The 20,842-nt window shown below is 34.6% G+C and overlaps 1 long non-coding RNA gene across 2 annotated transcripts; it reads right to left on the reverse strand.

Annotated features, from left to right (window-relative positions):
- Window positions 1-2,704: 2,704 nt before the first annotated feature.
- LOC110344647 (uncharacterized) lies at window positions 2,705-19,502 on the reverse strand. 2 transcript variants are annotated; one of them, XR_002387330.2, is made up of 3 exons: window positions 19,330-19,502; window positions 12,443-12,668; window positions 2,705-3,298 (listed from the first exon to the last, which is right to left on the reverse strand). It is a non-coding gene; the product is annotated as an uncharacterized LOC110344647 (long non-coding RNA). The 2 variants fall into 2 exon arrangements; XR_002387329.2 differs by lacking the exon at window positions 2,705-3,298 and adding an exon at window positions 9,045-9,448.
- Between the last annotated feature and the right edge of the window lie 1,340 nt (window positions 19,503-20,842).

Consider the following 20,842-nt stretch of genomic DNA (forward strand, 5'->3'; position numbering starts at 1 on the left):
CTGCATCTATATCTATATCTAGATATAGATATCACATAACCTAGATGTAGGTCTAAGAGGCTATATCTTCTAAGTGCAAGTACACTCTATGATGTATGCACAATGACAAAATTGCCTAGCAACACATTTCTTAGGACCTATTCTGTCATTAAGTGTCGTGTGATTGTACTTAGCAACTCCAGTATATTGCACTGTAGCTCTTTCCTTAATTTCCTAGACAGGTGAATTCTGGCAAACATGAATTTGGAGCATATCCTTTGGTTTATAGAATATAAAAAGAGCTCCCTATGTTCAAAGAGAAACTCAGCAAAGCTAAAAGAAAGCAAAAGAAGTCTAGGAACAAATAATTTAAAAGATGTTATTTTCTTTTGCTTTCTCAGATAATCTAGTTTGCGTGATATAAAAAAGCAGCCCCTTGGTGTGACCAATGAATCTTCCAGGGCGTTCTGGAGTTTGTGTTGTAATCCATTTTAATGGCCTATTAAACACACAATTGATTGGATTAAGCATGCAGCGATTCAAATGAGACTTTAAGTAATCTCACTGACCATGGTAGACTCTGTGTGATGTAACATCCCTTAGGCTGATGCTAAGGACTCACACAAGACGAAGAAAGAGGTTGTGCTTTAAGAAATGCAATCTTTCCCAAGATAAACATAGCCAGCCAAGATGGACACAAATGAAACTTGGAGGGAGAGGTTATAGAACAAGGATTTTGCTTGAAGACCTATTCTACCTGTTAATAATAATTCTGATCTTGGACACATTATTGAAATCTAAGTAAGACTTAATTTTTGTTTAAGAGAAAATGAGGAAATATGGATCTCTCAGGATAGTTTTGATTAACTAAGAATGTCTTATACTATCCCTAATATATAACCAAATATGAATCAAATTCTTGGACATCTCCTTCATGAACTTCTTTTCCTATCTTCTTTTTAAGGTTTATAATCTAAAGCCCTCTTCATTCTCTTATCCATTCAAAATTTGGTGTCTTTTCTGTATAAGACACTGTGCAATGAATTATGAGAAGAGTACACTGTCAAGCAAGCATGAGTTTTACTCTACAAGAAAGTGTATAGATTATTCAGAGTTAAATTGATAATAATAGTCAATATTTAATGGAATGTTATTCTGCACTCAATGATTAATTTTTAGTCAATTCTCACAGCTATGCTAAGATCAACAGGCAGTACTATCTTTATTCCCATTCACCAGGTTAAGTAGGAAACATGTCCAAAGTCACATAAGTTGTGTCTCAGCAAAGATTCAACCCCAGCTACCTAAGAATTCAGAGTCCAAGCTTTTAACCAGACTTAAACACTATGCTATACTAAGAAATATTAACAATGTGATATAGTGTAACTAGAATATAATAAGCAACATGAGAAATATGGGTGGATATGCATGGAAATTTAGAAGGGGGTAGTCACTTTTGGTTGCAAGAATCCAGAAAGATTTTACATAGAAGATAGTGTTGATGTATCTTTAAAAAATTGTTTTGAACTTTGCTCTACCAACATTTTTTCTTTTTCTTTTTGTGGAAACTCAAGTGAGACTGGAGGCCTATCCTATGCTCAACTAACATGAGTTAAACACAACCTTAAAAGTTAAGTGCCCACTGGTGTGAAATAAATGTTCTCGTCTTATGCCTTCGAATGTGAAGTCTGGGAATTGAAAATTTTTCGCAGAGGAACAAACACTATTTCACACTTGACTAACCATGAGCAGGGGCCAATCTGTGATCTCTTTGAACCTTTTAGCTAGGAAGATGGACTATGTGTGTGCTGGTGTGACACAGGCCACCAGCTATGTGAACAAATGCAAGTGCTGCACTTGGAACTATCCAAAGTAATCTCTGAAGCCAGTCTCAGCTTCAGCATGGGATTGTATTATCTATTCCGGGAGAAGGAGAAAAACAAGCATTTCTGTAACCAGCTACTGTATGGGCTAATGTTTTTGTGTAAAATATGCATCAGAAACCTTTTTAATCAGTACCTAAAAACAAAATATAGAGCTGCTAACATTTTTTAATGTTAGATCCTATCCAAAAATGGGTAATAAATATAGAAGGGAACTAAATCGAGCTTTGTACCTGTCCTCCCTGAGCTGTGGATTTTTATTATCAGCCAGGGTCCATGCCGTGGAAATTCTTCCTTGCTTCTGATTTTTCAGTTTGAAATCCTGATTGTGTTCAGTAAATGTTTCAGCTAGAACTGCTGAAGACTCACTTGAATAGGCTAAAAGGTGAAAAATAAGTTACAATTTTCTCTAATTGCCTGTCCTTCCATTCTCGAGGCCCTTGATCTTGTAGATTTGAAGCAGACATTTGTACCTGGCTGGATCCCTCTTGCCTAATGTCTGGCCTCCCCAAAGACTACACAAACATACCTTAGCCCTATATCATTAACTTCTTTTGCTGTTAAATCTGTTTTTTATCTTGGAGTCTCATGCTATTACAGCCCTTTGGGGGGTGGGGTCCTGATTTTCTGCCCCTGTCTCTATGTGTCCCTTTAACTTCTGTCAGTGGAACCGTTATGAATGGAGGGCCAAGCTGCTCATCTGTCTGATGTTGAAATCAAGAATTCAGCAGGAATAAAAATAATTTAGAAGTTTACTTCTATATTTTGGAATAAGGATTCACCTAATGAGCAACATTTTGCAAATACAGACTTAGAGGAGCAGGAAATGTCTTATTATTTTATTTTATTTGCATAAAATGAAATTAAATGAACTCTTATCCTAAGTCCTTTCAATGCTTGCCTCTTGGAAAATTATCACTACTGGCTCGCTTGTCTTTTTTTTTTCTCTCTTTCTGCAGTCAAAATTGAAAGGAAAATAATGAAAAACTGTCATCTGTAGTTTAAATAAAATAATTAAACTAACCATGAGGATGTATATTTTAACAGTCAAAAAAAGTCCAAAACTAGCTTCTTGGGTAGATTGGGGGCATGAACACTAGGGCTCACTGGGAGAGAGAACATAGGGAAGAGAGTATGAAGTCTTAGATGCCAAATGTGGTGATTTAAATTGCTTTCCTTAGGCCTTACTAGTTAGACCTAGTATGCTTTTCAGAATACGGATTGCACAGCCAAATCTGTAGAGATTCTGATTCTACAGGTCTGAGTTTCAACCAAGAATTAGCATTATGAACATGATTTCAGGTGACTTGTCTGCAGAAGGTCCATGGGCTACAGAGTGAAAAATGCTGTTGTTGGTGATGCCCAGGCCATGGCAGTTTTAGAGCAGTGAGTAGATGTAGAGAAAGACGTTTTCTGGAAGATCAAACAGGAAGTGCCTTGGAAGACAGAGACACAGACAAAGATAAAGGAGGTCAGTTAGCTACCACTAAAAAAATATGCTAAACATAAGTAGAGGTTGGATGAGGCTGGCAGCAGAGTTTAACATGTTTAACATGATTCTAGATCTCACTGCCTGAATTATTCAGTTACTACTAAATTACCAAGTGTACATGGTAACTCTTCAGCATTCATGGGCAGACTAACTTTAGAGTTTCTCTACTAAAATTTTGTATGCAAAATTTCTCTTTTACATAATTTTATTCCAACTCATCACTTTTATTCAACATGTTTTTAAGATAAAATATATTTTATTCTAAGCTTTTGATTTTTTCTTTTTTTGCACTTAAAAATGATTTCCTATTCTGAACTAACTTCAGGCTTACACAAAAGTTGCAAACATAGTACAGAGAGTTTCCAAATATCCTTTACACAGCTTGAAACAGAAAAAGTACATCAGAGGAAAAAATTTAAAGTTCAAATAAGGTCTTTCATTAAGAATATTGTGACAATATTAAATCTTGGTTTGATATTTGTATACCTCTATTCTATCTTAATTAATATTAGTAAAAAGCTATTGAGAGGTTATAGGAACAACATTGTGGAGGTTATTCTTTTCTTGTCAAAAATAATTATTTCTATACATTCGTTTTATGACTTAGTTGTATGTATTTTCTATTTTTCCATTTTACAAGGTGCCAACAGCAAATTACAAGAATTTTGACACTTAAACATAAGCTTCTTATCAAATTTTTTTCTTTTTAGAATCATCCTTTTTAAACAAATAGTGAATTGTGAAAAATCATATTAGAAAAAAATCTGTAATACTAATATTCACAATTATAGTCAACTATTTTGAGAAGTTACTGTTACAGACACTATTCTAAACATTTTACATCTACAAATGTATTGAATTTTGATGCTTAACCCTATGACTGTAAGTATTATAAAATTAGGGACATGGAGGCAGGGAGAAGTTAAGTAATTTGCCCAAAACTGACATGGAAATTAGAAGAGAGATTCTTTCAAACCCAGGCTGTCTGGCTCCAGACCCACAACCTACACTACCACACTCTCATGCTCTCTTATCTCTAACATATATTTTAAAAATCCATAAAATGCTGTAAAATATTGTTGTATTATCCTAAATCCACAGTCTGACATCAAAGGGAGAAAGAGAGCATCTTGGTCTTTAACTTACATTATTTGAGTCTCACACTACACACCAGATTGGAAACAACAATAATCATTCTGACTGGATAAAGAAGATTTTTTTTTGTAAAATGGAGTACTACTCAGCCATAAAGAATGAGAAACTAGAGACATTTATAGTTGAATGGATGCACATTGAGATCATAATCTTAAGTGAAATAAATAGGACACACGTGTAAATACCGAATAGTTTTTCTGATGAGAAACTGAAAGTGTAAATAAGGATCAAAATGTATAATAGATAATGTGAAATAGGAAGAAAAGGTGCAAAGGGGAAGGTGAAGTGGGAGGGGTAGGGGAAAGGAAAGAAGGTAAAGGAAAAAATATGAGAACATGAAAAAATGGAAACAAAGTCTTTGTGAATAAGGAGGGGCGGAAGGGTTGAAGAGAGGGCAGGGGAATGGGGAAAAAATAAGAACCAAGATACATCATGTAAAGGTACAAGTTCCCAATGATGAATGTCATCATATTTTATACATAAAATGTACCAATAAACTCAATAAAAATAATATAATCATTCTGTAAGCAAAAGGAAATTATATTTGTTCTTAGATTAATTGAAAACTTATAGCATAAATATGATAAAATCCCTAATCTGAAATATCAGACCCATGAATTTTTTTTTTTTTTTTTTTGGTACCGGGGATCAAACTTGGTCAATGAAATTTTTATAACAGTTTTTTATTATGCTGGAAAGTCATAATCAATTATGCTTAAATTTTTAGCATGATTTATTGAAAACAGCACCAGAATAACCTACCTGATGCTGGCAAGTATCAGCAGATGTCATTAGTGCTGGAAGCAGAGTGTTAGTTAAAGTTCTTAGCTGCAAGCATCAGACTATGATCAATCATCATAAACAGAAACAAAATTTATTGACCCCCAGAATTAGGGAAGGTTTAGTTTCCTGGCAATTCAGACATGGTATACTCAAGTTCTATGTCAGTTCAATTTCCAAGTGGAAATCTACAGTGATTTCTTGGAGATAAAAAAAAATCCAGATAATTATAATATTATTTGGATCTTGTATAAAAAGATCTGCCATGGAAACAAAATTTTAAAACTTCAAGAATATTTGGGGGCTTTCTAATTTATTTTTTTCTTAAATTCTTTTATTGGTACATTTTAGGCATACAATACATTTACATTTATCTTTGGGTGCTTGTACCTGTACATGATTCATCTTGGTTCTTATTTTTCCCCATTACCTGTGCACCCTTCACCCCTAAACCCTTCCCTATTTACATACTTCGTTTCCAATTTTTTTTCTTTTCTCATAATTTTTCCTTTCCATTCTTTCCTTTCCCCTCCCCCTCTCACCACCCCTACCCCTTTGGACCTTTTCCAGTTTCAAAGTATCATTTATTAGTTATTAATCCTTTTAGTCCTTATTTACACTCTCAGTTTCTCACATGAAAGAAACTATTCAGTATTTACACATGCGTGTCTTATTTATTTCACTTACAAGTATGGCCTCAATATGCATCCATTTAGCTATAAATGACTCTAGTTTCTCATTCTTTATGGCTGAGTAGTACTCCATTTTTTTTAAAAAAACACATCTTCTTTATCCAGTTTCTAGTTGATGGGCATTTGGGTTGTTTCCAAGCTTTAGCTATTACAAACTGTGCCACTATAAACATAGGTGCACATATATCCCTGTGGTACGATTCTTTTAATTCTTTGGGGAAGATACCCAGCAGGGGAATAGCTGGGTCAAATGGGACCTCTAGCCCTAGTTCTTTGAGGTATCTCCATACTGATTTCCACAGTGGTTGCACCAGTCTGCACTCCCACCAACAATGGAGAAGGGTTCCTTTCTCTCCACAACCCAGCCAGCATTTGTTATTGGTTGATTTCTTGATAGCAGCCATTCTTTCTGGGGTGAGGTGGAATCTCAATGTTGTTTTTATCTGCAGCTCTCGAATGAACAGTGGTGTTGAACATTTTTCATATGTTTATTTGCTGCTTTTACTTCTTTGTCTGAGAAATGTCTGTTCATTTCAGATGCCCATTTTTGAATTGGGTCTTTGAATTTGGGGACTCTGATTTTTTTCAGTTCTTTATATATTCTAGACAGTAGTCCTTTGTCTGAGTTACAGCTGCTAAAAACTTTTTCCCACATTGTAGGTTGTCTCTTAGCTCTGTTGGTGGTTTCTCTTGCAGTGCAGAAGCTTTTCAATAAGATGAGATCCCAGTTGCTGATTCTTTGTGCTAGTTCCCGTGCTACTGAGGTTTTGTTCATGAAGTCTTTTCCTATGCCAATATCTTCAAGGGTTCTACCTAACTTATCTTCCAACAAGTTTAGTGTTCCTGTCTTAATATTTAGATCTTTAATCCACTTAGATCTCAGTTTAGTGCACTATGATAGATATGGGTCTAGTTTTAATCTCTGACAGGTTGAAATCCAGTTTTTCCAACACCATTTATTAAATAGGCTATCTTCCTCCAATGAGGGTGGTTGGCTCCTTTGTCAAAGATGAGGTGGCTGAGTATGTCTGAAGCTGTTTTTGAATCTTCTAATCTATTTCACTGATCCTCGGGTCTGTTTCTTTGCCAGTACCATGCTGTTTTTATCACAGTAGCTTTGTAGTATAGCTTCAAGTTGGGGATTGTGATACCCCCTGCCATGGCTCTGTTGGTTAGAATTGCTTTAGCTATTCTAGGTCTCTTCTAGTTCCAAATGAATTTTTGGATTGTTTTCTCTACCTCTGTGAAGTATATTATTGGAATTTCAGTCAGCATTGCATTAAATTTATATAGAAGTTTTGGAAGTATGGCCATTTTCACTATATGGATTCTTCCTACCCAGCAACAAGGGATGTCTTTCCATTTTCTTATATCCTCCTTGATCTCCTTTTTCAGGGGGCTGTAGTTTTCAGTATAGAGGTCTTTTGTTTCCTTTGTTAGATTGATTCTTAGATATTTCATTTTTTTGGATGCTATTATAAAAGGAATTGTTTCCCTAATTTCTCTCTCAATGAGTCTGCTATTTGTGTATAAGAAGGCTATTGTTTTTTGAGTGTTGACCTTATATCCAGCTACTCTACTGAATCTGTCAATTAAGCCCAGAAGTCTTTTGGTAGAGTTTTTTGGGTCTTCTATGTAAAGTATCATAACATCAGCAAATAATGAGAGTTTAACTTCTTCCTTTCCTATCTTTATTTCTTTTATTTCTTTCTCTTTTCTAATTGCTGTGGCTAATGTTTCCAGAACTATATCGAACAGGAGTGGTGATAGTGGGCATCCTTGTCTTGTTCCTGATTTTAGCATGAAAGTTTTCAGTTTTTGACCATTTAGTATGAAGTTGGTTGTTGGTTTTTCATAGATAGCCTTAATTAGGTTGAGATAAAGACATTCTATTCCAATTTTCTGTACGGTTTTTATCATGAATGGGTGTTGGATTTTGTTGAATGCCTTTTCTGTATCTATTGAGATGATCATATGGTTTTTGTCAACTCTGTTAATACAGTGCATTACATTTATTGTTTGACGTATGTTGAACCATCTTTGCATCCCTGGGATAAATCTGACTTGGTCAGGGTGTATGATCTTCTTGATGACCCTCTGTATTCTGTTTGCCAGTATCTTGTGGAGGATTTTTGCATCTATGTTCATTAGGGAGATTGGCCTGTAATTCTCTTTTTGGGTTGGGTCTTTCCCTGGTTTTGGAATCAAAGTCACACTTGCTTCCAGGACTGAGTTTGGAAGTCTTGCTTCCCTTTCAATTTCCTTGAAGAGTTTAAAGAGTAATGGCATTAGTTCTTCTTTAAATTTCTTGTAGAATTCAGCAGTGAAGCCATCTGGACCTGGGCTTTTCTTTGTTGGTAAATTTTTTATTACATTTTCAATTTCACTCATTGTAATTGGGGTGTTTAGAATTTCTATATCTTCTTCATTCGTATGCATCGAGGAATCTGTCCATTTCTTCTGTGTTTTCCATTTTATTAGAGTACAGGTTCTCAAAGTAGGTATTGATGATCCTCTGGATTTCTGCTGGTTCTGTTGTGACTTCCCCTTTTTCATTCTTAATTGGATGGATTTGAGCCTTTTCTTTCCTTTTTTTGATAAGATTGGCTAAAGGTTTATCAATTTTATTTATTCTTTCAAAAAACCAACTCTTTGATTCATTAATTTTTGTATCATTCTCTTAGTCTCCATTGCATTGATTTCTGCTCTGATCTTTATTATTTCCTCTCTTGTGCGGGCTTTGGGTTTGTTATTCTCTTCTTTTTCTAGAAGTTTGGTGCTCTGCATTAGATTATTTATCTGAGTTCTCTCTGTTTTCCTAATATGGGCATTCACTGCTATGAATTTCCTGCATAGAACTGCTTTCATTGTGTCTCATAGATTCCTAAATGTTGTACTGGCATTATCATTTACTTGTAGAAACTGTCTAATTTCTTCTTTAATTTCCTCTGTGACCCATTTGTTGTTCAGGAAGGTGTTATTAAATTTCCATGTGTTTGTGGGAGTTTTGCAGTTTCTCATGTTATTGATCTCCAATTTTATTCCACTGTGGTCTGATAATATAGGGGGCTTTCTAATTCAGTCACACACATAATACTAGAAACTTACTGTATTTGTGATTGAATGAATAAAAGTGAAACTCATTCATCATTGCTGCAATCAACAACAGAGCAAAATTAAGAGTATGTAGACAGACCCAGATTCAAGTCCTTCCAACACCTCTTCCTAGCTATGTGATTTTGACACACTATACCTTCTCTCCCTATTCTGCGAAATGAGAAAACTCATACTACCATCTGATATGTTTGTGGAGATGGTTAATTAATGTATTTTATGAAAAGCAGTGAGAACAATTTTTGATGCATAAGCATTCGATGGTAGTGTTTTTGAATCTTCATTATCGTCATCATCATCATCACCATCATCATCATCACCATTGTCATCACCCAAAGTTTGTTTGAGAACATCTAATAAAAAACAAAACAAAATCATATCTAACAGACCAATCCCTCACATGGTCACACAGCTCTCATTATTACTAAGCTCTGGAAGATCAAAGAAAGACTTCAAATTTTCAGTACACACAAACTCTAGCTGTCACATTCTTCTATATTTTCAACTGTGCTCACATCTTTGCATCCTGGACAAAACATTTTTCTGTCCATTTAGCATCTCACAGAATACTATTCAGTAAATGATGAGGTAAAAAAATGTGATTATCTAGAAAGGTATTTTATTTAATAACTATAGAATATAAATTGGTGTCTTGTTGCTGAAATTAATGAAGAGTAAAATCTTACAAAATTAACATCACAAATATTATGCTAAAATATGCCAGATTTTCCTAAAATATTTGTACTAAATCAAATGATCTCCAAACTAAGTAATTTTGTAAGAAATTACAATCATTTTATTAGTGCTTGTACATTTAATACCATCATCAACTCACTTCTCATGAATACTGTAATTTTAAAGTTTCAGTTAATGAAAAATATGTGTTGTAGATTTTTAAATTTGTTTTGAGAACTTCAATTTTTGGATAAAAGAGAATGATTCCAAATTATTTGGTTAAACTTAATGAATTTCTTAGCTAATTAAAATGAGTTATTTAATGCAATAGAAAACAATCCTAAAATTTGGTTACTTTATCCTAATTTATAAAATCTGAAATTAAAATTATGTGCATTCAGTGGTTTTATAAGTAATAGAATACATCTTTTTAGTATTTTTGGTATTTGGTATTTTTAAAATTTCTTGTTCACAACAAATTATCCACTAGATGGCACTACAAAACTGCCAAATTTTTGCTTAAAAACTGACCTATGATGAATGTCATTATACTGTATACCTAAAATGTACCAGTGATTAGAATGAATAATCGACAATGCAAAATAGGAAGAAAAGGTCCAAAGGGGTAGGGGTAGTGGGAGGGGCAGGGGAAAGGAAAGAAGGGGAAGGAAAAATGATGAGAAATGGAAAAAATGGAAATAAAGTCTTTGGAAATAGGGAAGGGTGGAGGGGGTGAAGGGAGGACTAGGAATGGGGAAAAAATAAGAACCAAGATCCATTATGTAAAGGTACAACTCCCAATGAGAAACGTAATTGTGTTGTATACCTACAATGTACCAGTAAAAGAATTTAATTTAAAAAAAAAGAACTTGAGATATATATATATATATATATATATATATATATATATATATATATATATATGGAATGACCTAATAGCCTGTCAAGAAAATAATTTAAGAATCCTAATAATCAATGGGGCAGTTGTTACAGACATATCTAATCTCAAAGTCCTTCAATTGCTTGTGAGGTGGCATGTAAATTACGATTAGATACCTATCTATACCATATGCACTTGGTGCAGGGCAAGCAGCTAGACTTTTTAATGGTAAAATGTAATGACTCTTATGATTAAATTTCATTAATTTGAATTCTGCTAAGATTCTACTATCTGACCAAGGCCTGGTTTTTTCAGTGTCCATGAAGAAATAAAATTCACCAAATAACAATATCAACAGAATAATGGAAAATAATTCCAGGAGAAACATTATTATATAATTTGAACAACTGATAGTATTATATATTATGGACCAAGAGTGGGTAAGTGGAGATAAATATGAAACATTTTCACTTAATATATTCATCATTTAGGTCAGTCTTTGTCCATGGAATTGAGCTTGAAATTTACTTCATAACATTAGAAATATTATAACATCCATACAAAGCCAAAGCCAAAACTTTAGACAAAAGTTCTAAATTGTAGGTAATGGCCAGGATGCTTGCATGTGTTATCCTGTAGAAATACCCCATCAACTCCTTTGAAGACCAATGCATATTCAGCCACAAAATGCATAGTCAAACACTGGATGGCTTTGCAGGAAAGGTGGTTTATCACTTTGCCCCATTTGTTCTATACTAACTGGGTAACATTAATGGTAATCACCTTTATGTCATTTCATTTTGTCTCCAGTTACATACGCAGAGACAGCTCCCTGAACTCTGTTCCTAAAGAACTTATGAAGATGCACAAACATCTGCCTCTTGTTCAGTTACCATAGTGCCCGTAGCCCTTTCACTTCTCTTCTGAGTTCTCCCTTTATCTGCCAGGTACCTAGGGCCCTCCAAGTCACTTCTGCTGCTATGCACCAGGCATCCTGGACACCGCAGTTTGCCATCACAACTGAGCCATGATGGCCACAGAGACACCAAAACTGTGATTTCCTGGGTGGTGGTTTTCACTGGGTGCTAGGCTTCCTGCCTGGGATACATGATGAACTAGATAAATATGCCCTTTCCTCGAAGAGGTTTCTGGTAGTCTTCATTTCTTTCTCTCTACTTTTTAATCTGATTTACTGGTTGTAAATAAAATTCCTAAGAATGTAGTAACTTCATTAAATTCTCTCACTGGAATAACAAATAGAAAAAGGAATTTGGTAGTAAATGAAGTGCTTTGAATTTAGATTTAACTTGGGACTATATAATTTTTACTATATCTCTTCTAATTAATATGTAAAGTATTATGTATTTATTCATGGTAGAAAATAGGAAGATATACAATGAAAAACATAATCCTCTGGTGACCATAATCTTACTTCCTAGTGATAATTGCTGTTAATGTTTTGGTAAACATCCTGAAGTAACTTCTGTGTGTATACTCATAATGTATTTATTCATGTTTATGCATTTCTAGTTGACACCAGTCTGAATTTCTTGGAGTGTAATCATTAAATGTTTTTATTTATTTTTATATTTAAAACCATTTGAACAACATTCTCAAATCTCCTTCACCAGTCTTTAACATGTTGAAAGGTCATCTCACGTAATGGTTTAAATCAAGGACCCATTACCTGGCTAGCCTGCCACTGCAAGTTGTATGACTTCAGGAAAATAGATTAAGTATCTCTGTCTCTCAGTTCTTTTACCTATAAAGTAGTGATCAAAATAGTATTTACCTCATAGAGCTGGTGTAAGTTGAAAGAATGAGTACTTATAAAGTAATTAGCATAGGGCCTGCTGCAGAAGTAGCTGATCTCCTTTGAGTTACGGACTTTTTTTCTACCAGTTGAGCTCCAATCTCATCTTTTTGTTTGCCTCCAGCTTGTGCTGGAAATGGAGGGTAGAAGGCTATTGTTTGCTCTTCCATTTCTCTCTCTTTCTCCTTTGATTCCAGCTCTTTTGCTGTTGGGCACAGGGAAAGGGAGGGAGGGAGATTGGTGAGTAAAGGCCAAATCGATTTGTGCTTAAGAGTCAACTCTTGCAGTCACTCTGGGTGCTGACCATTTGACCCCGCTATAATTTTCTTGGGTATCTTCCTGAAAGAATTAAAGACATTGTACTACAGTGACACATGCATATCCATGTTTATAATAGCACAATTCACCATAGCTAAATTATAGAAAAAACCCATTAACAGATGGATCACTAATGAAAATGTGGATCACTAATGAAAATGAAAATATAAATACAATGGAGTATTACTTACCCATAAGGAAAGATAAATTTGAGTCACTTGTAGAAAAATGGATGGATTTGAGATGATAATGAAGTAAATCAGAAACAGAACATTAAATATTGCAGTTTCTCTTATATGAGAAACCCAAAATATAAATAAATTAAAGAGTAAAAGGAGAGAGAGTAGAAAACAGGGAGGTAGTCTTTTTGTATATAGGGAAGGGGATCAGGGTAGGGATGGGAAGAAATGATCAAAAATGATTGAGATTATACATATATTATCATTGGCCAAAAGAATGTAATTATTATGTATCACAAACTTAAACCAAATAAAAAAGAACAGCAATCTCCACCTTATTCATTGTTTTTACTGAGGAAGTGATCTTCATGTCCTACATATTATGTATTATGACTTGTCCATGCCCCATTCATATTAAAATGGACATAAAATGCTGGCGGGGCTGTGGGGAAAAAAGAACACTGCTCCACTGCTGGTGGGAGTGTAGACTGGTGCAACCACTGTGGAAATCAGTATGGAGATACCTCAAAGAACTAGGACTGGAAGTCCCATTTGATGCAACTATTCCCCTGCTGTATATCTTCCCCAAAGAATTAAAAGAATCATACCACAGTGATATATGTGCACCCATGTTCATAGCAGCACAATTCATGATAGCTAAAACTTGGAAACAACCTAATTGCCCATCAACTGGAGACTGGATAAAGAAAATGTGTTTTTTTTAAATAAAATGGAGTACTGCTCAGCCATCAAAAATGAGAAATTAGAGACATTTATTGCTAAATGGATGCACATTGAGGCGATACTCTTAAGTGAAATAAATAGGACATGCATGTGTAAATACCGAATAGTTTCTCTAGTGTGAGAAACTTAAAGAGTAAATAAGGACTAAATGGTATAATAGATAATGTGAAATAGGAAGAAAAGGGGCAAAGGGGAAGGGGAAATGGGAGAGCTAGGGGAAAGGAAAGAAGGGAATGGAATTAATATGAGAAAATGAAAAAATGGAAACAAAGTCTTTGTAAATAGGAAGGGATGGAGGGGTTGAAGGGAGGCCAGGGGAAAGGGAAAAGATAAGAACCAAGAGAGATTAGGTAAAGGTCCAAATTTCCAATGATGAATGTCATTATATTATATACCTAAAATGTACCAATAAAATAAAATTTAGAAAAATAAATAAATGTAAAAAAATTGGACATAGATTACATAACCATGGCACTTGTGCTTTGTCTTCAGATATTCATTGGCTAAATGTTATGGATAAAAATCTTTCTCAAATATTTTTCCAAAAATACAATAATTATGAAATAATTTTTGCATTATCCTATGGCTGTATAACATACCACCACCTTCTACTTCCCCAGAAAGAAATCAAATGAATATATCAATAATATGCTATAATTAACATAATATAGTATACTCATGTTAAATATTAGGCACACATAAAGTAGCTTTATTGAGATATAGTAATTTACATACTATATAACTGACCCATTTTAGTATATGTGGTGCCAAAGTGAGCACTATAACTGACCCATTTTAAAGTGTACACTTTGAAAGTTTTTAGTACATCCATGAAGTTGTGTATCCTTCACCAGTTAATTTTAAAATATTTTGTCCCCTTAGAAGAAGCCTTGTACTCACTACCAGTCACTATCCATTTAAAAACCCAATAATCAACTTTCTATATCTATAGAATTGCTTATTCTGAAATTTTAATATAAATGGCATCACAAAATATGTTTTTATTGTAAATGGCTTCTACTTTGCTTAATATTTTCAAGGCTTAGTACGTAGTAGATATACATTAAGTACATCATCTTTTTATTTACCAAATAGGATTATTTCCTAGTAACATTAAATAGTACCTGTAGTTTAGATTTTAGTTATCCATTCATCAATTGATGAACATTTGTTTTGTTTTCATTTAGGGCTATTATGACCAAAAGCTACTCTGAACAATCATATACAGGTGTTTGTAGGGACTTGAGTTTCAATTTATTTTATATGTGAAGGTTTTTGAAAGGACATGCTTTAATTTCTTTTGAATACTAGGAGTGGAATTTCTGGGTCATATGAGAACTCCATTTAATTTTCCTCAGAACTGCCAGGCTGTTTTCAGAGCATCTGCACCATTTTACAATCCCACATGAGCTTGCCAGTTTAATTCTATCTTTTAATGGAGGAGAAAAATAGAGCTGTTGCAGGTGTATTTATTAACTCCTGTAAATGAGGTGAGGTTTTTCTACTTACAATGAAGAAAGATACTGGAATTCTCTCAGTTCATCAAGAAAAAGATTGCACTCTCCCCAAATGCTTAAATTGTTATTGGCTTGCAGTTTAGATCCTGAAACAATCTGGCTCAGATTCAGGGGAAACATGAATGTTCTCACCTGTTTTCATCTATAACTTAATTTTAACTTCCATTCAGAAGCTTTGGTTAAATGAGAACATGAACACTATTTTTATGTTGATAACAATTACCATATGGACTTGCATAATGATGATAGTATCAAGCCATTCATCAAAAGGTGTGACTTTCCTTTTTAAATTAGAACTAGAAAAAAAATCTGAGTCTTAATGAATAAAGTATTCCTATCCCTAGGATTTCATTCCTTGTGGACTCTGTGCCACTTTGAAAAAGACCTTAATCAAATGTCAGTAATGATTTCACATTCTTTAAAATGGGAATTCAAATATACCATCCTATGTGACAAGACATTATAAACCAATATAAAAGGAGATATCTGTGTTATATAAATGGATATGAAAATTAGAGGTTCATTTATCTAAAAAGATTACCTGTTCACAAGTTCTAATGAGAGATCCCATTTGGTGAGCATTTGGCTAATAACTCAGCAGCTGTGAAGCATTATTACTTATCCTAATTATTTCCAAGGAGATGTGATCTACGTATTACAAAAAAAGCAGGGAAAGAAATAGGTCTCTATGTTTCTAACTATTCCAAATTAGCCACAGAATGTAGAAAAACAATATTTACCTATGGGCCACCTGTATTCCCAGCGCAATGCTAAGTCCAGACCATGAGTGACAAAACAGCTTGGAAAATTAAAGCAGTTAGGCAGGTAATTAAAGAAAAAGCAATCTCTTCTTTTCCTTTTTATCTCTTCAATTATCAGAAAATTAACATGAAATAGCTTTCTTCCAAAAAGTGAACTATATGAGTAATGGCTTTAATTGTCAGCATGATTTTTCCAGAATATTCTATTAAATGAGATTTCAATTGGATTAATATAAGTGTTAAAAAGCATCCCTACTGCCTGCAAAGGAATCATCTAGGACTGGTGATAGAACCCTGTTCACAATCAAATGTTTGTGTATTGTTTCCTGGACCAGAAAATAAAAGTATGGAAAATACTGAAGATGGGTTGTATAATAGATGATATTATGGCAGAGTTTTTAAAATATTCTTGGATAAATCATTATACTGTAATTATATTTTGGGAGATCCATACTGTAATATTAAGGTATAAAATGAAGGATGCCTGCAACTTACTTTCAAATGATTCAGTCAAAAAGTGAAACAAAAGACTGAAAATAAAGCAAATGTAGAAAAATAATAAAAATGGGGGACCTATGTTAAGAAAAAATATGTGTTCCTTTTCAAAATTTTTTGTAAGTTTGAACTATTTCAAAATAAAATACAGTTTGGGGGAATAGGTAGAAAAAAACACACCCTTGCTTCCTATAAAAATTTAAACATCCCTTAAATCCTACTTTAAATGCTACTCTGTACATGAATAAATGCAAAATCTTATCTACCCCATTGTGAACTCCCCCCCTCCCGGAATTACTATAACATTTGTAGCTATGAATTAGCAATTAATAAACATTTGTTAATTGGCTGATTGATTAATGTATGTTTGAAATTCAAGCAATCCATGTTCAAAGAAGAGTTTTAAAGAGCTGAAAACAGCAATCATAATGGCAGGCACCATTAATCACATGTTCATTTTGTGCCAGGCATAGGGATAAATTTTTACATGAAGAACATTATATTGTCTTATTTTTTGTGTAGAACCTCAGATTTTCTGCTTATTCATGAAACAGAAAACTGATTTACCTTAGTAAAGTAGTTCTTTGTTTCATGTTAATTAAAAGAAAAGTAACTCAGAGTGGTTCCTTTCCCATGATGTCACATGATGGGGAGATGACATTTCTGTGGTCTTAAAACCCAAGGAACAAGCCATTGTTAGAGTAAAACTATGGTGAAATAATTTTTGGAGGACAATGTAATGGCTCTATTTGTGTTTGGTGGTTTCATTTTTAGGACAAGCAGCAGTGGAATAACCCTAGGCAGTCAACACACCAATTCATCAGGGTTCTGAGCCAGAAGCTCTTAGATTCCAAGTTTGTCTGGAAACTTACTGAATGCTTTTATAAACTGTCACTGTTGATGAATAAGATTAATTAATAGAAAGAAGCCCAAGGTCTATTTCCAAGTGGAAAGTTGTCTTTTCCATCTATATAAAGCTGTTTAAATGATACTCCATGGATTTTATGTTAGGTACCCTTGACTCATGACATTCAAGGAAGAATCCTTTAGGCAAAACATTGTGTGGAAACTGTGAGAAGTCTATGGAAATGATTATACAAGTAGCTACTGGCAGGAAAATGTGTCACAGCAGCAAAGAGCCTGACCTTAGTTTGGGCAGGGTTGTTAAGAAAATTATTTAAATGGATGCTGAAGAAAAGGAGAGTGCTGTGGCTTGGACATGAATGACCCCTACACATTCATACCCTCAGAGATGAAGCTTTTGGTAGGTGGTTTGGTCATGGGGGCACTACAGCTGACTTGGTGTGAAGGGGTAGGTCTTTGGTAGAGGCCTATCACTGAGGAGGAAGGAGGAAGGAGAATGAGGAAGAAGGAATATTCTTGTCTCCAGCTCCTCCCTTCTCTCTTGGCTTCTTTGCCTCCAAGATATGAGCAGCTTTCCTCTTCCAGACTCTTCCACCATGCCAGACAACATGGAGGAAAAAAAGCCAACATAAACCTCTCCTCCTTTGAGATGTTAGATATTTTGTCCCAGCAAAAAGGAAATTAGAGAAGAAGACAGAAAGCCACTGGAACATTTAAGAAAATGACAAAAAACGTAATTATCACATTCAGCCTCAGTATCTTAAATGAATCATGTTATCGTCAAGTGATAAGAGAAACCCAAAGTAATTATGAGTTCTAATAATAAATTGTAATGACATGTTGTTGAATGACCTAACTCACAGAAGAGAAAAATGAGTTTATTCATATTTTTATTTATTAACTTTAATCACTAAAGTTATGTGGCTATGTATAAAACAAAATAAAAGACACTTTCATAAAAGACAATTTTTTTTAATTTCAGAAAATGTCTTTAGTAACCCAGGTGGCTGTTACTTGGAAAAAAAATAGAATCTGATACATTGGACCACTTTGCCTTTTGGCTCTGGTGTAGTTCCCCTTCTATAGGGTGAGTCTACATAGAACAAAATAATTGGATAAAACAAACATGCCATGAATGTGAGTATCCTTGTCTTTAGCTAGTCCAAGAGGACATTTATGAACAGGGAATCAGAATGTTGGCACATTCACATGGCTGAAAACCACTCCAGAGTTCAGCTTTGCTTAGCCCAGCATCATCTCTCATTCCATGTGCCACACTGGTCTGTTTTAGGGGTCCAGATTTGCCCATTATTTCCCATGCTACAACGTTTACATGCAGCTCCATCTGCTTGAAGTGATTTTAACTCCATGCTCTGCACTGATGGGCCTTCTCATCTTCGAGATAATTCCCTAAAGGTCACCTTTTCAGAGAGGCCTTTCCTTAACCAACTCCCACTCAAAATTCTCCACATCAAGGTCTTTCATTTTCTAACTTTATTTATTTTCATTAGTCCATGTTTGCAGTACATTATGTTTACATTCCTTGTGTGGAGTTGATATATATATATATAACACATCTTAATTCCTTTTTCATCCCTTGCCCTCCCCTCGATCCCCTCCTCCTCCAGCTGTTCATCCCCTTACCATTCCAGAAAGATCCATCTCCCTACTCTCCCTATTATATATCTTTATTTTGCTCCTCATTTATATTTATATTTCTCATATAAGAGAAACTACACGATGTTTTCTATCCTCATATGTAGTTTTGTTTCCTTTACAGCACTTAGCACAACTTAAAAATATTTCACATTTGTTGTTGGCTGGAGTTTTGATCATTTCCCCATTAGCTGTCTTTTCCCTAGTTTTCAGTGGAGCATGTGTTCTTTATGCACTATTGTGTTCTCAGTATACCTCCAAAGGCAAGAAGATGGTGAACACTACACTGTTACTGGCTACCTGAATAGACAGATGCCACCCTGGATATTTACCTCTAGTCTGGCCGGAATTAGAAAAGAGAACTGACTCTGTTAGACTGGGTTGGTGCCATCTTCAACTAGTGGAGTAAGATAGGCTAGTTAGGCTTTAGTATAAACAGACATAAGTATATCATGCCTGAACACATCACGGTTTATTTCCCAAAAATGAAACATCAGAGGCAAGGGTGGTGACCTAAGTCAATGGAGGTGGAGGCAGAGTGACAACAGCAATTCTGACATCACAAATGGCTCCATGCTCACAGCTAGGGTCCCAATTCAGCCATAAGGAACATGAGTATCAAGGATTACCCTTGGGAGATGTTCAGAGGCTCAGCTAACAAGAGGTGAACATTATTTCTGCTTCCTAAGACTCAGTCACCAGACTGCCCTCGCCACAAAAGAGGATGGAAAGTATAGTCTAGTTCTATTTTCTCATAGATTTTGGATCATAGATTCTCATAGATTTTGTTATGTTTTAAAACTAGAATGTCTCATGAACTTAGAGATAGGGCTTTTGGAAAGTGATTGGATTACGGCAGTGCTATACTCGTCAGTGGATTCATCCACACTATGAACAGAGTGTTCTGTTAGGAGGTCAGGTCTGGTTTGAAGAAATGGGTCACTAGGGGTGTGACCTGGAAGGGTATGTCTCCCTCCAGGGCTCCTCACTTCTCCTTCTGCTTCCTGGTTCCCATGATTTGAGCAGCTTTTTTCTGCAGCACCTCTCAGTTATGCCGTTTTTGCCTTGGAGCCATTCACCTAAAGACTGAAACACCATATAACCATGAGTGCAAATAAATCTCTCCTCCTTTAAACTGTGGGTATTGAGAATTTTATCTGAACAATGAGAAAGTGAATAAGACAATCAGCGTAAGAAAAAGAGCTTTGTTCATTCATCCAGGATGTTATTTACAACCATGAATAGATCCTTTCCCAGAAGAACTTACAAGCCAGCAGAAAAACATGTATGTTGGTAATGAATAGCAGTACACAACAAGCCATTTTATGATAAAGCTATCTATGAATTCCATTCACGTAAGGACATGTTAAATGTTATACTTAGAGTTTCAAATTGCAATGTTTCTATAATAAATATTATCATTGAATTTCTAATGATTACAACTGATATAGAATAAACATTAAATCTTTGGATACATATCACAGTAAACATAATTCCCAGAACCTTTTTAAGAGGTTCTGTCATCCATTATGAATTATGAAATTTGGAAAGTATGAAACATAATTTTTAAAAAATTCAATGCACTATGCAAGACCAAGGTCTATAATCAAGATAATGAAAATTTTTCAACGTAATATTTTCTACATTATAAGTTAACTTTTGCATCATCACTTAGGAAATATATACCAGTATAATGCACTCATCTTATTCTCAAATAATGATTGGATCAATACTAATTTTTAAGTATTAGGAAGAAAAAGAGGAACCATATAAAAGTGATTTCTGCTGACTGACAAAAATTAAACTTGTGTGGCTTTTTAGAAATGGATCTCTAAGAGTCAGAAG

This window comes from Heterocephalus glaber, unplaced genomic scaffold (genome assembly GCF_053883595.1).
Source record: "Heterocephalus glaber isolate CG9 unplaced genomic scaffold, H.glaber_assembly_v1.0 deba00000331, whole genome shotgun sequence".
Lineage (NCBI taxonomy): Eukaryota > Metazoa > Chordata > Mammalia > Rodentia > Bathyergidae > Heterocephalus > Heterocephalus glaber.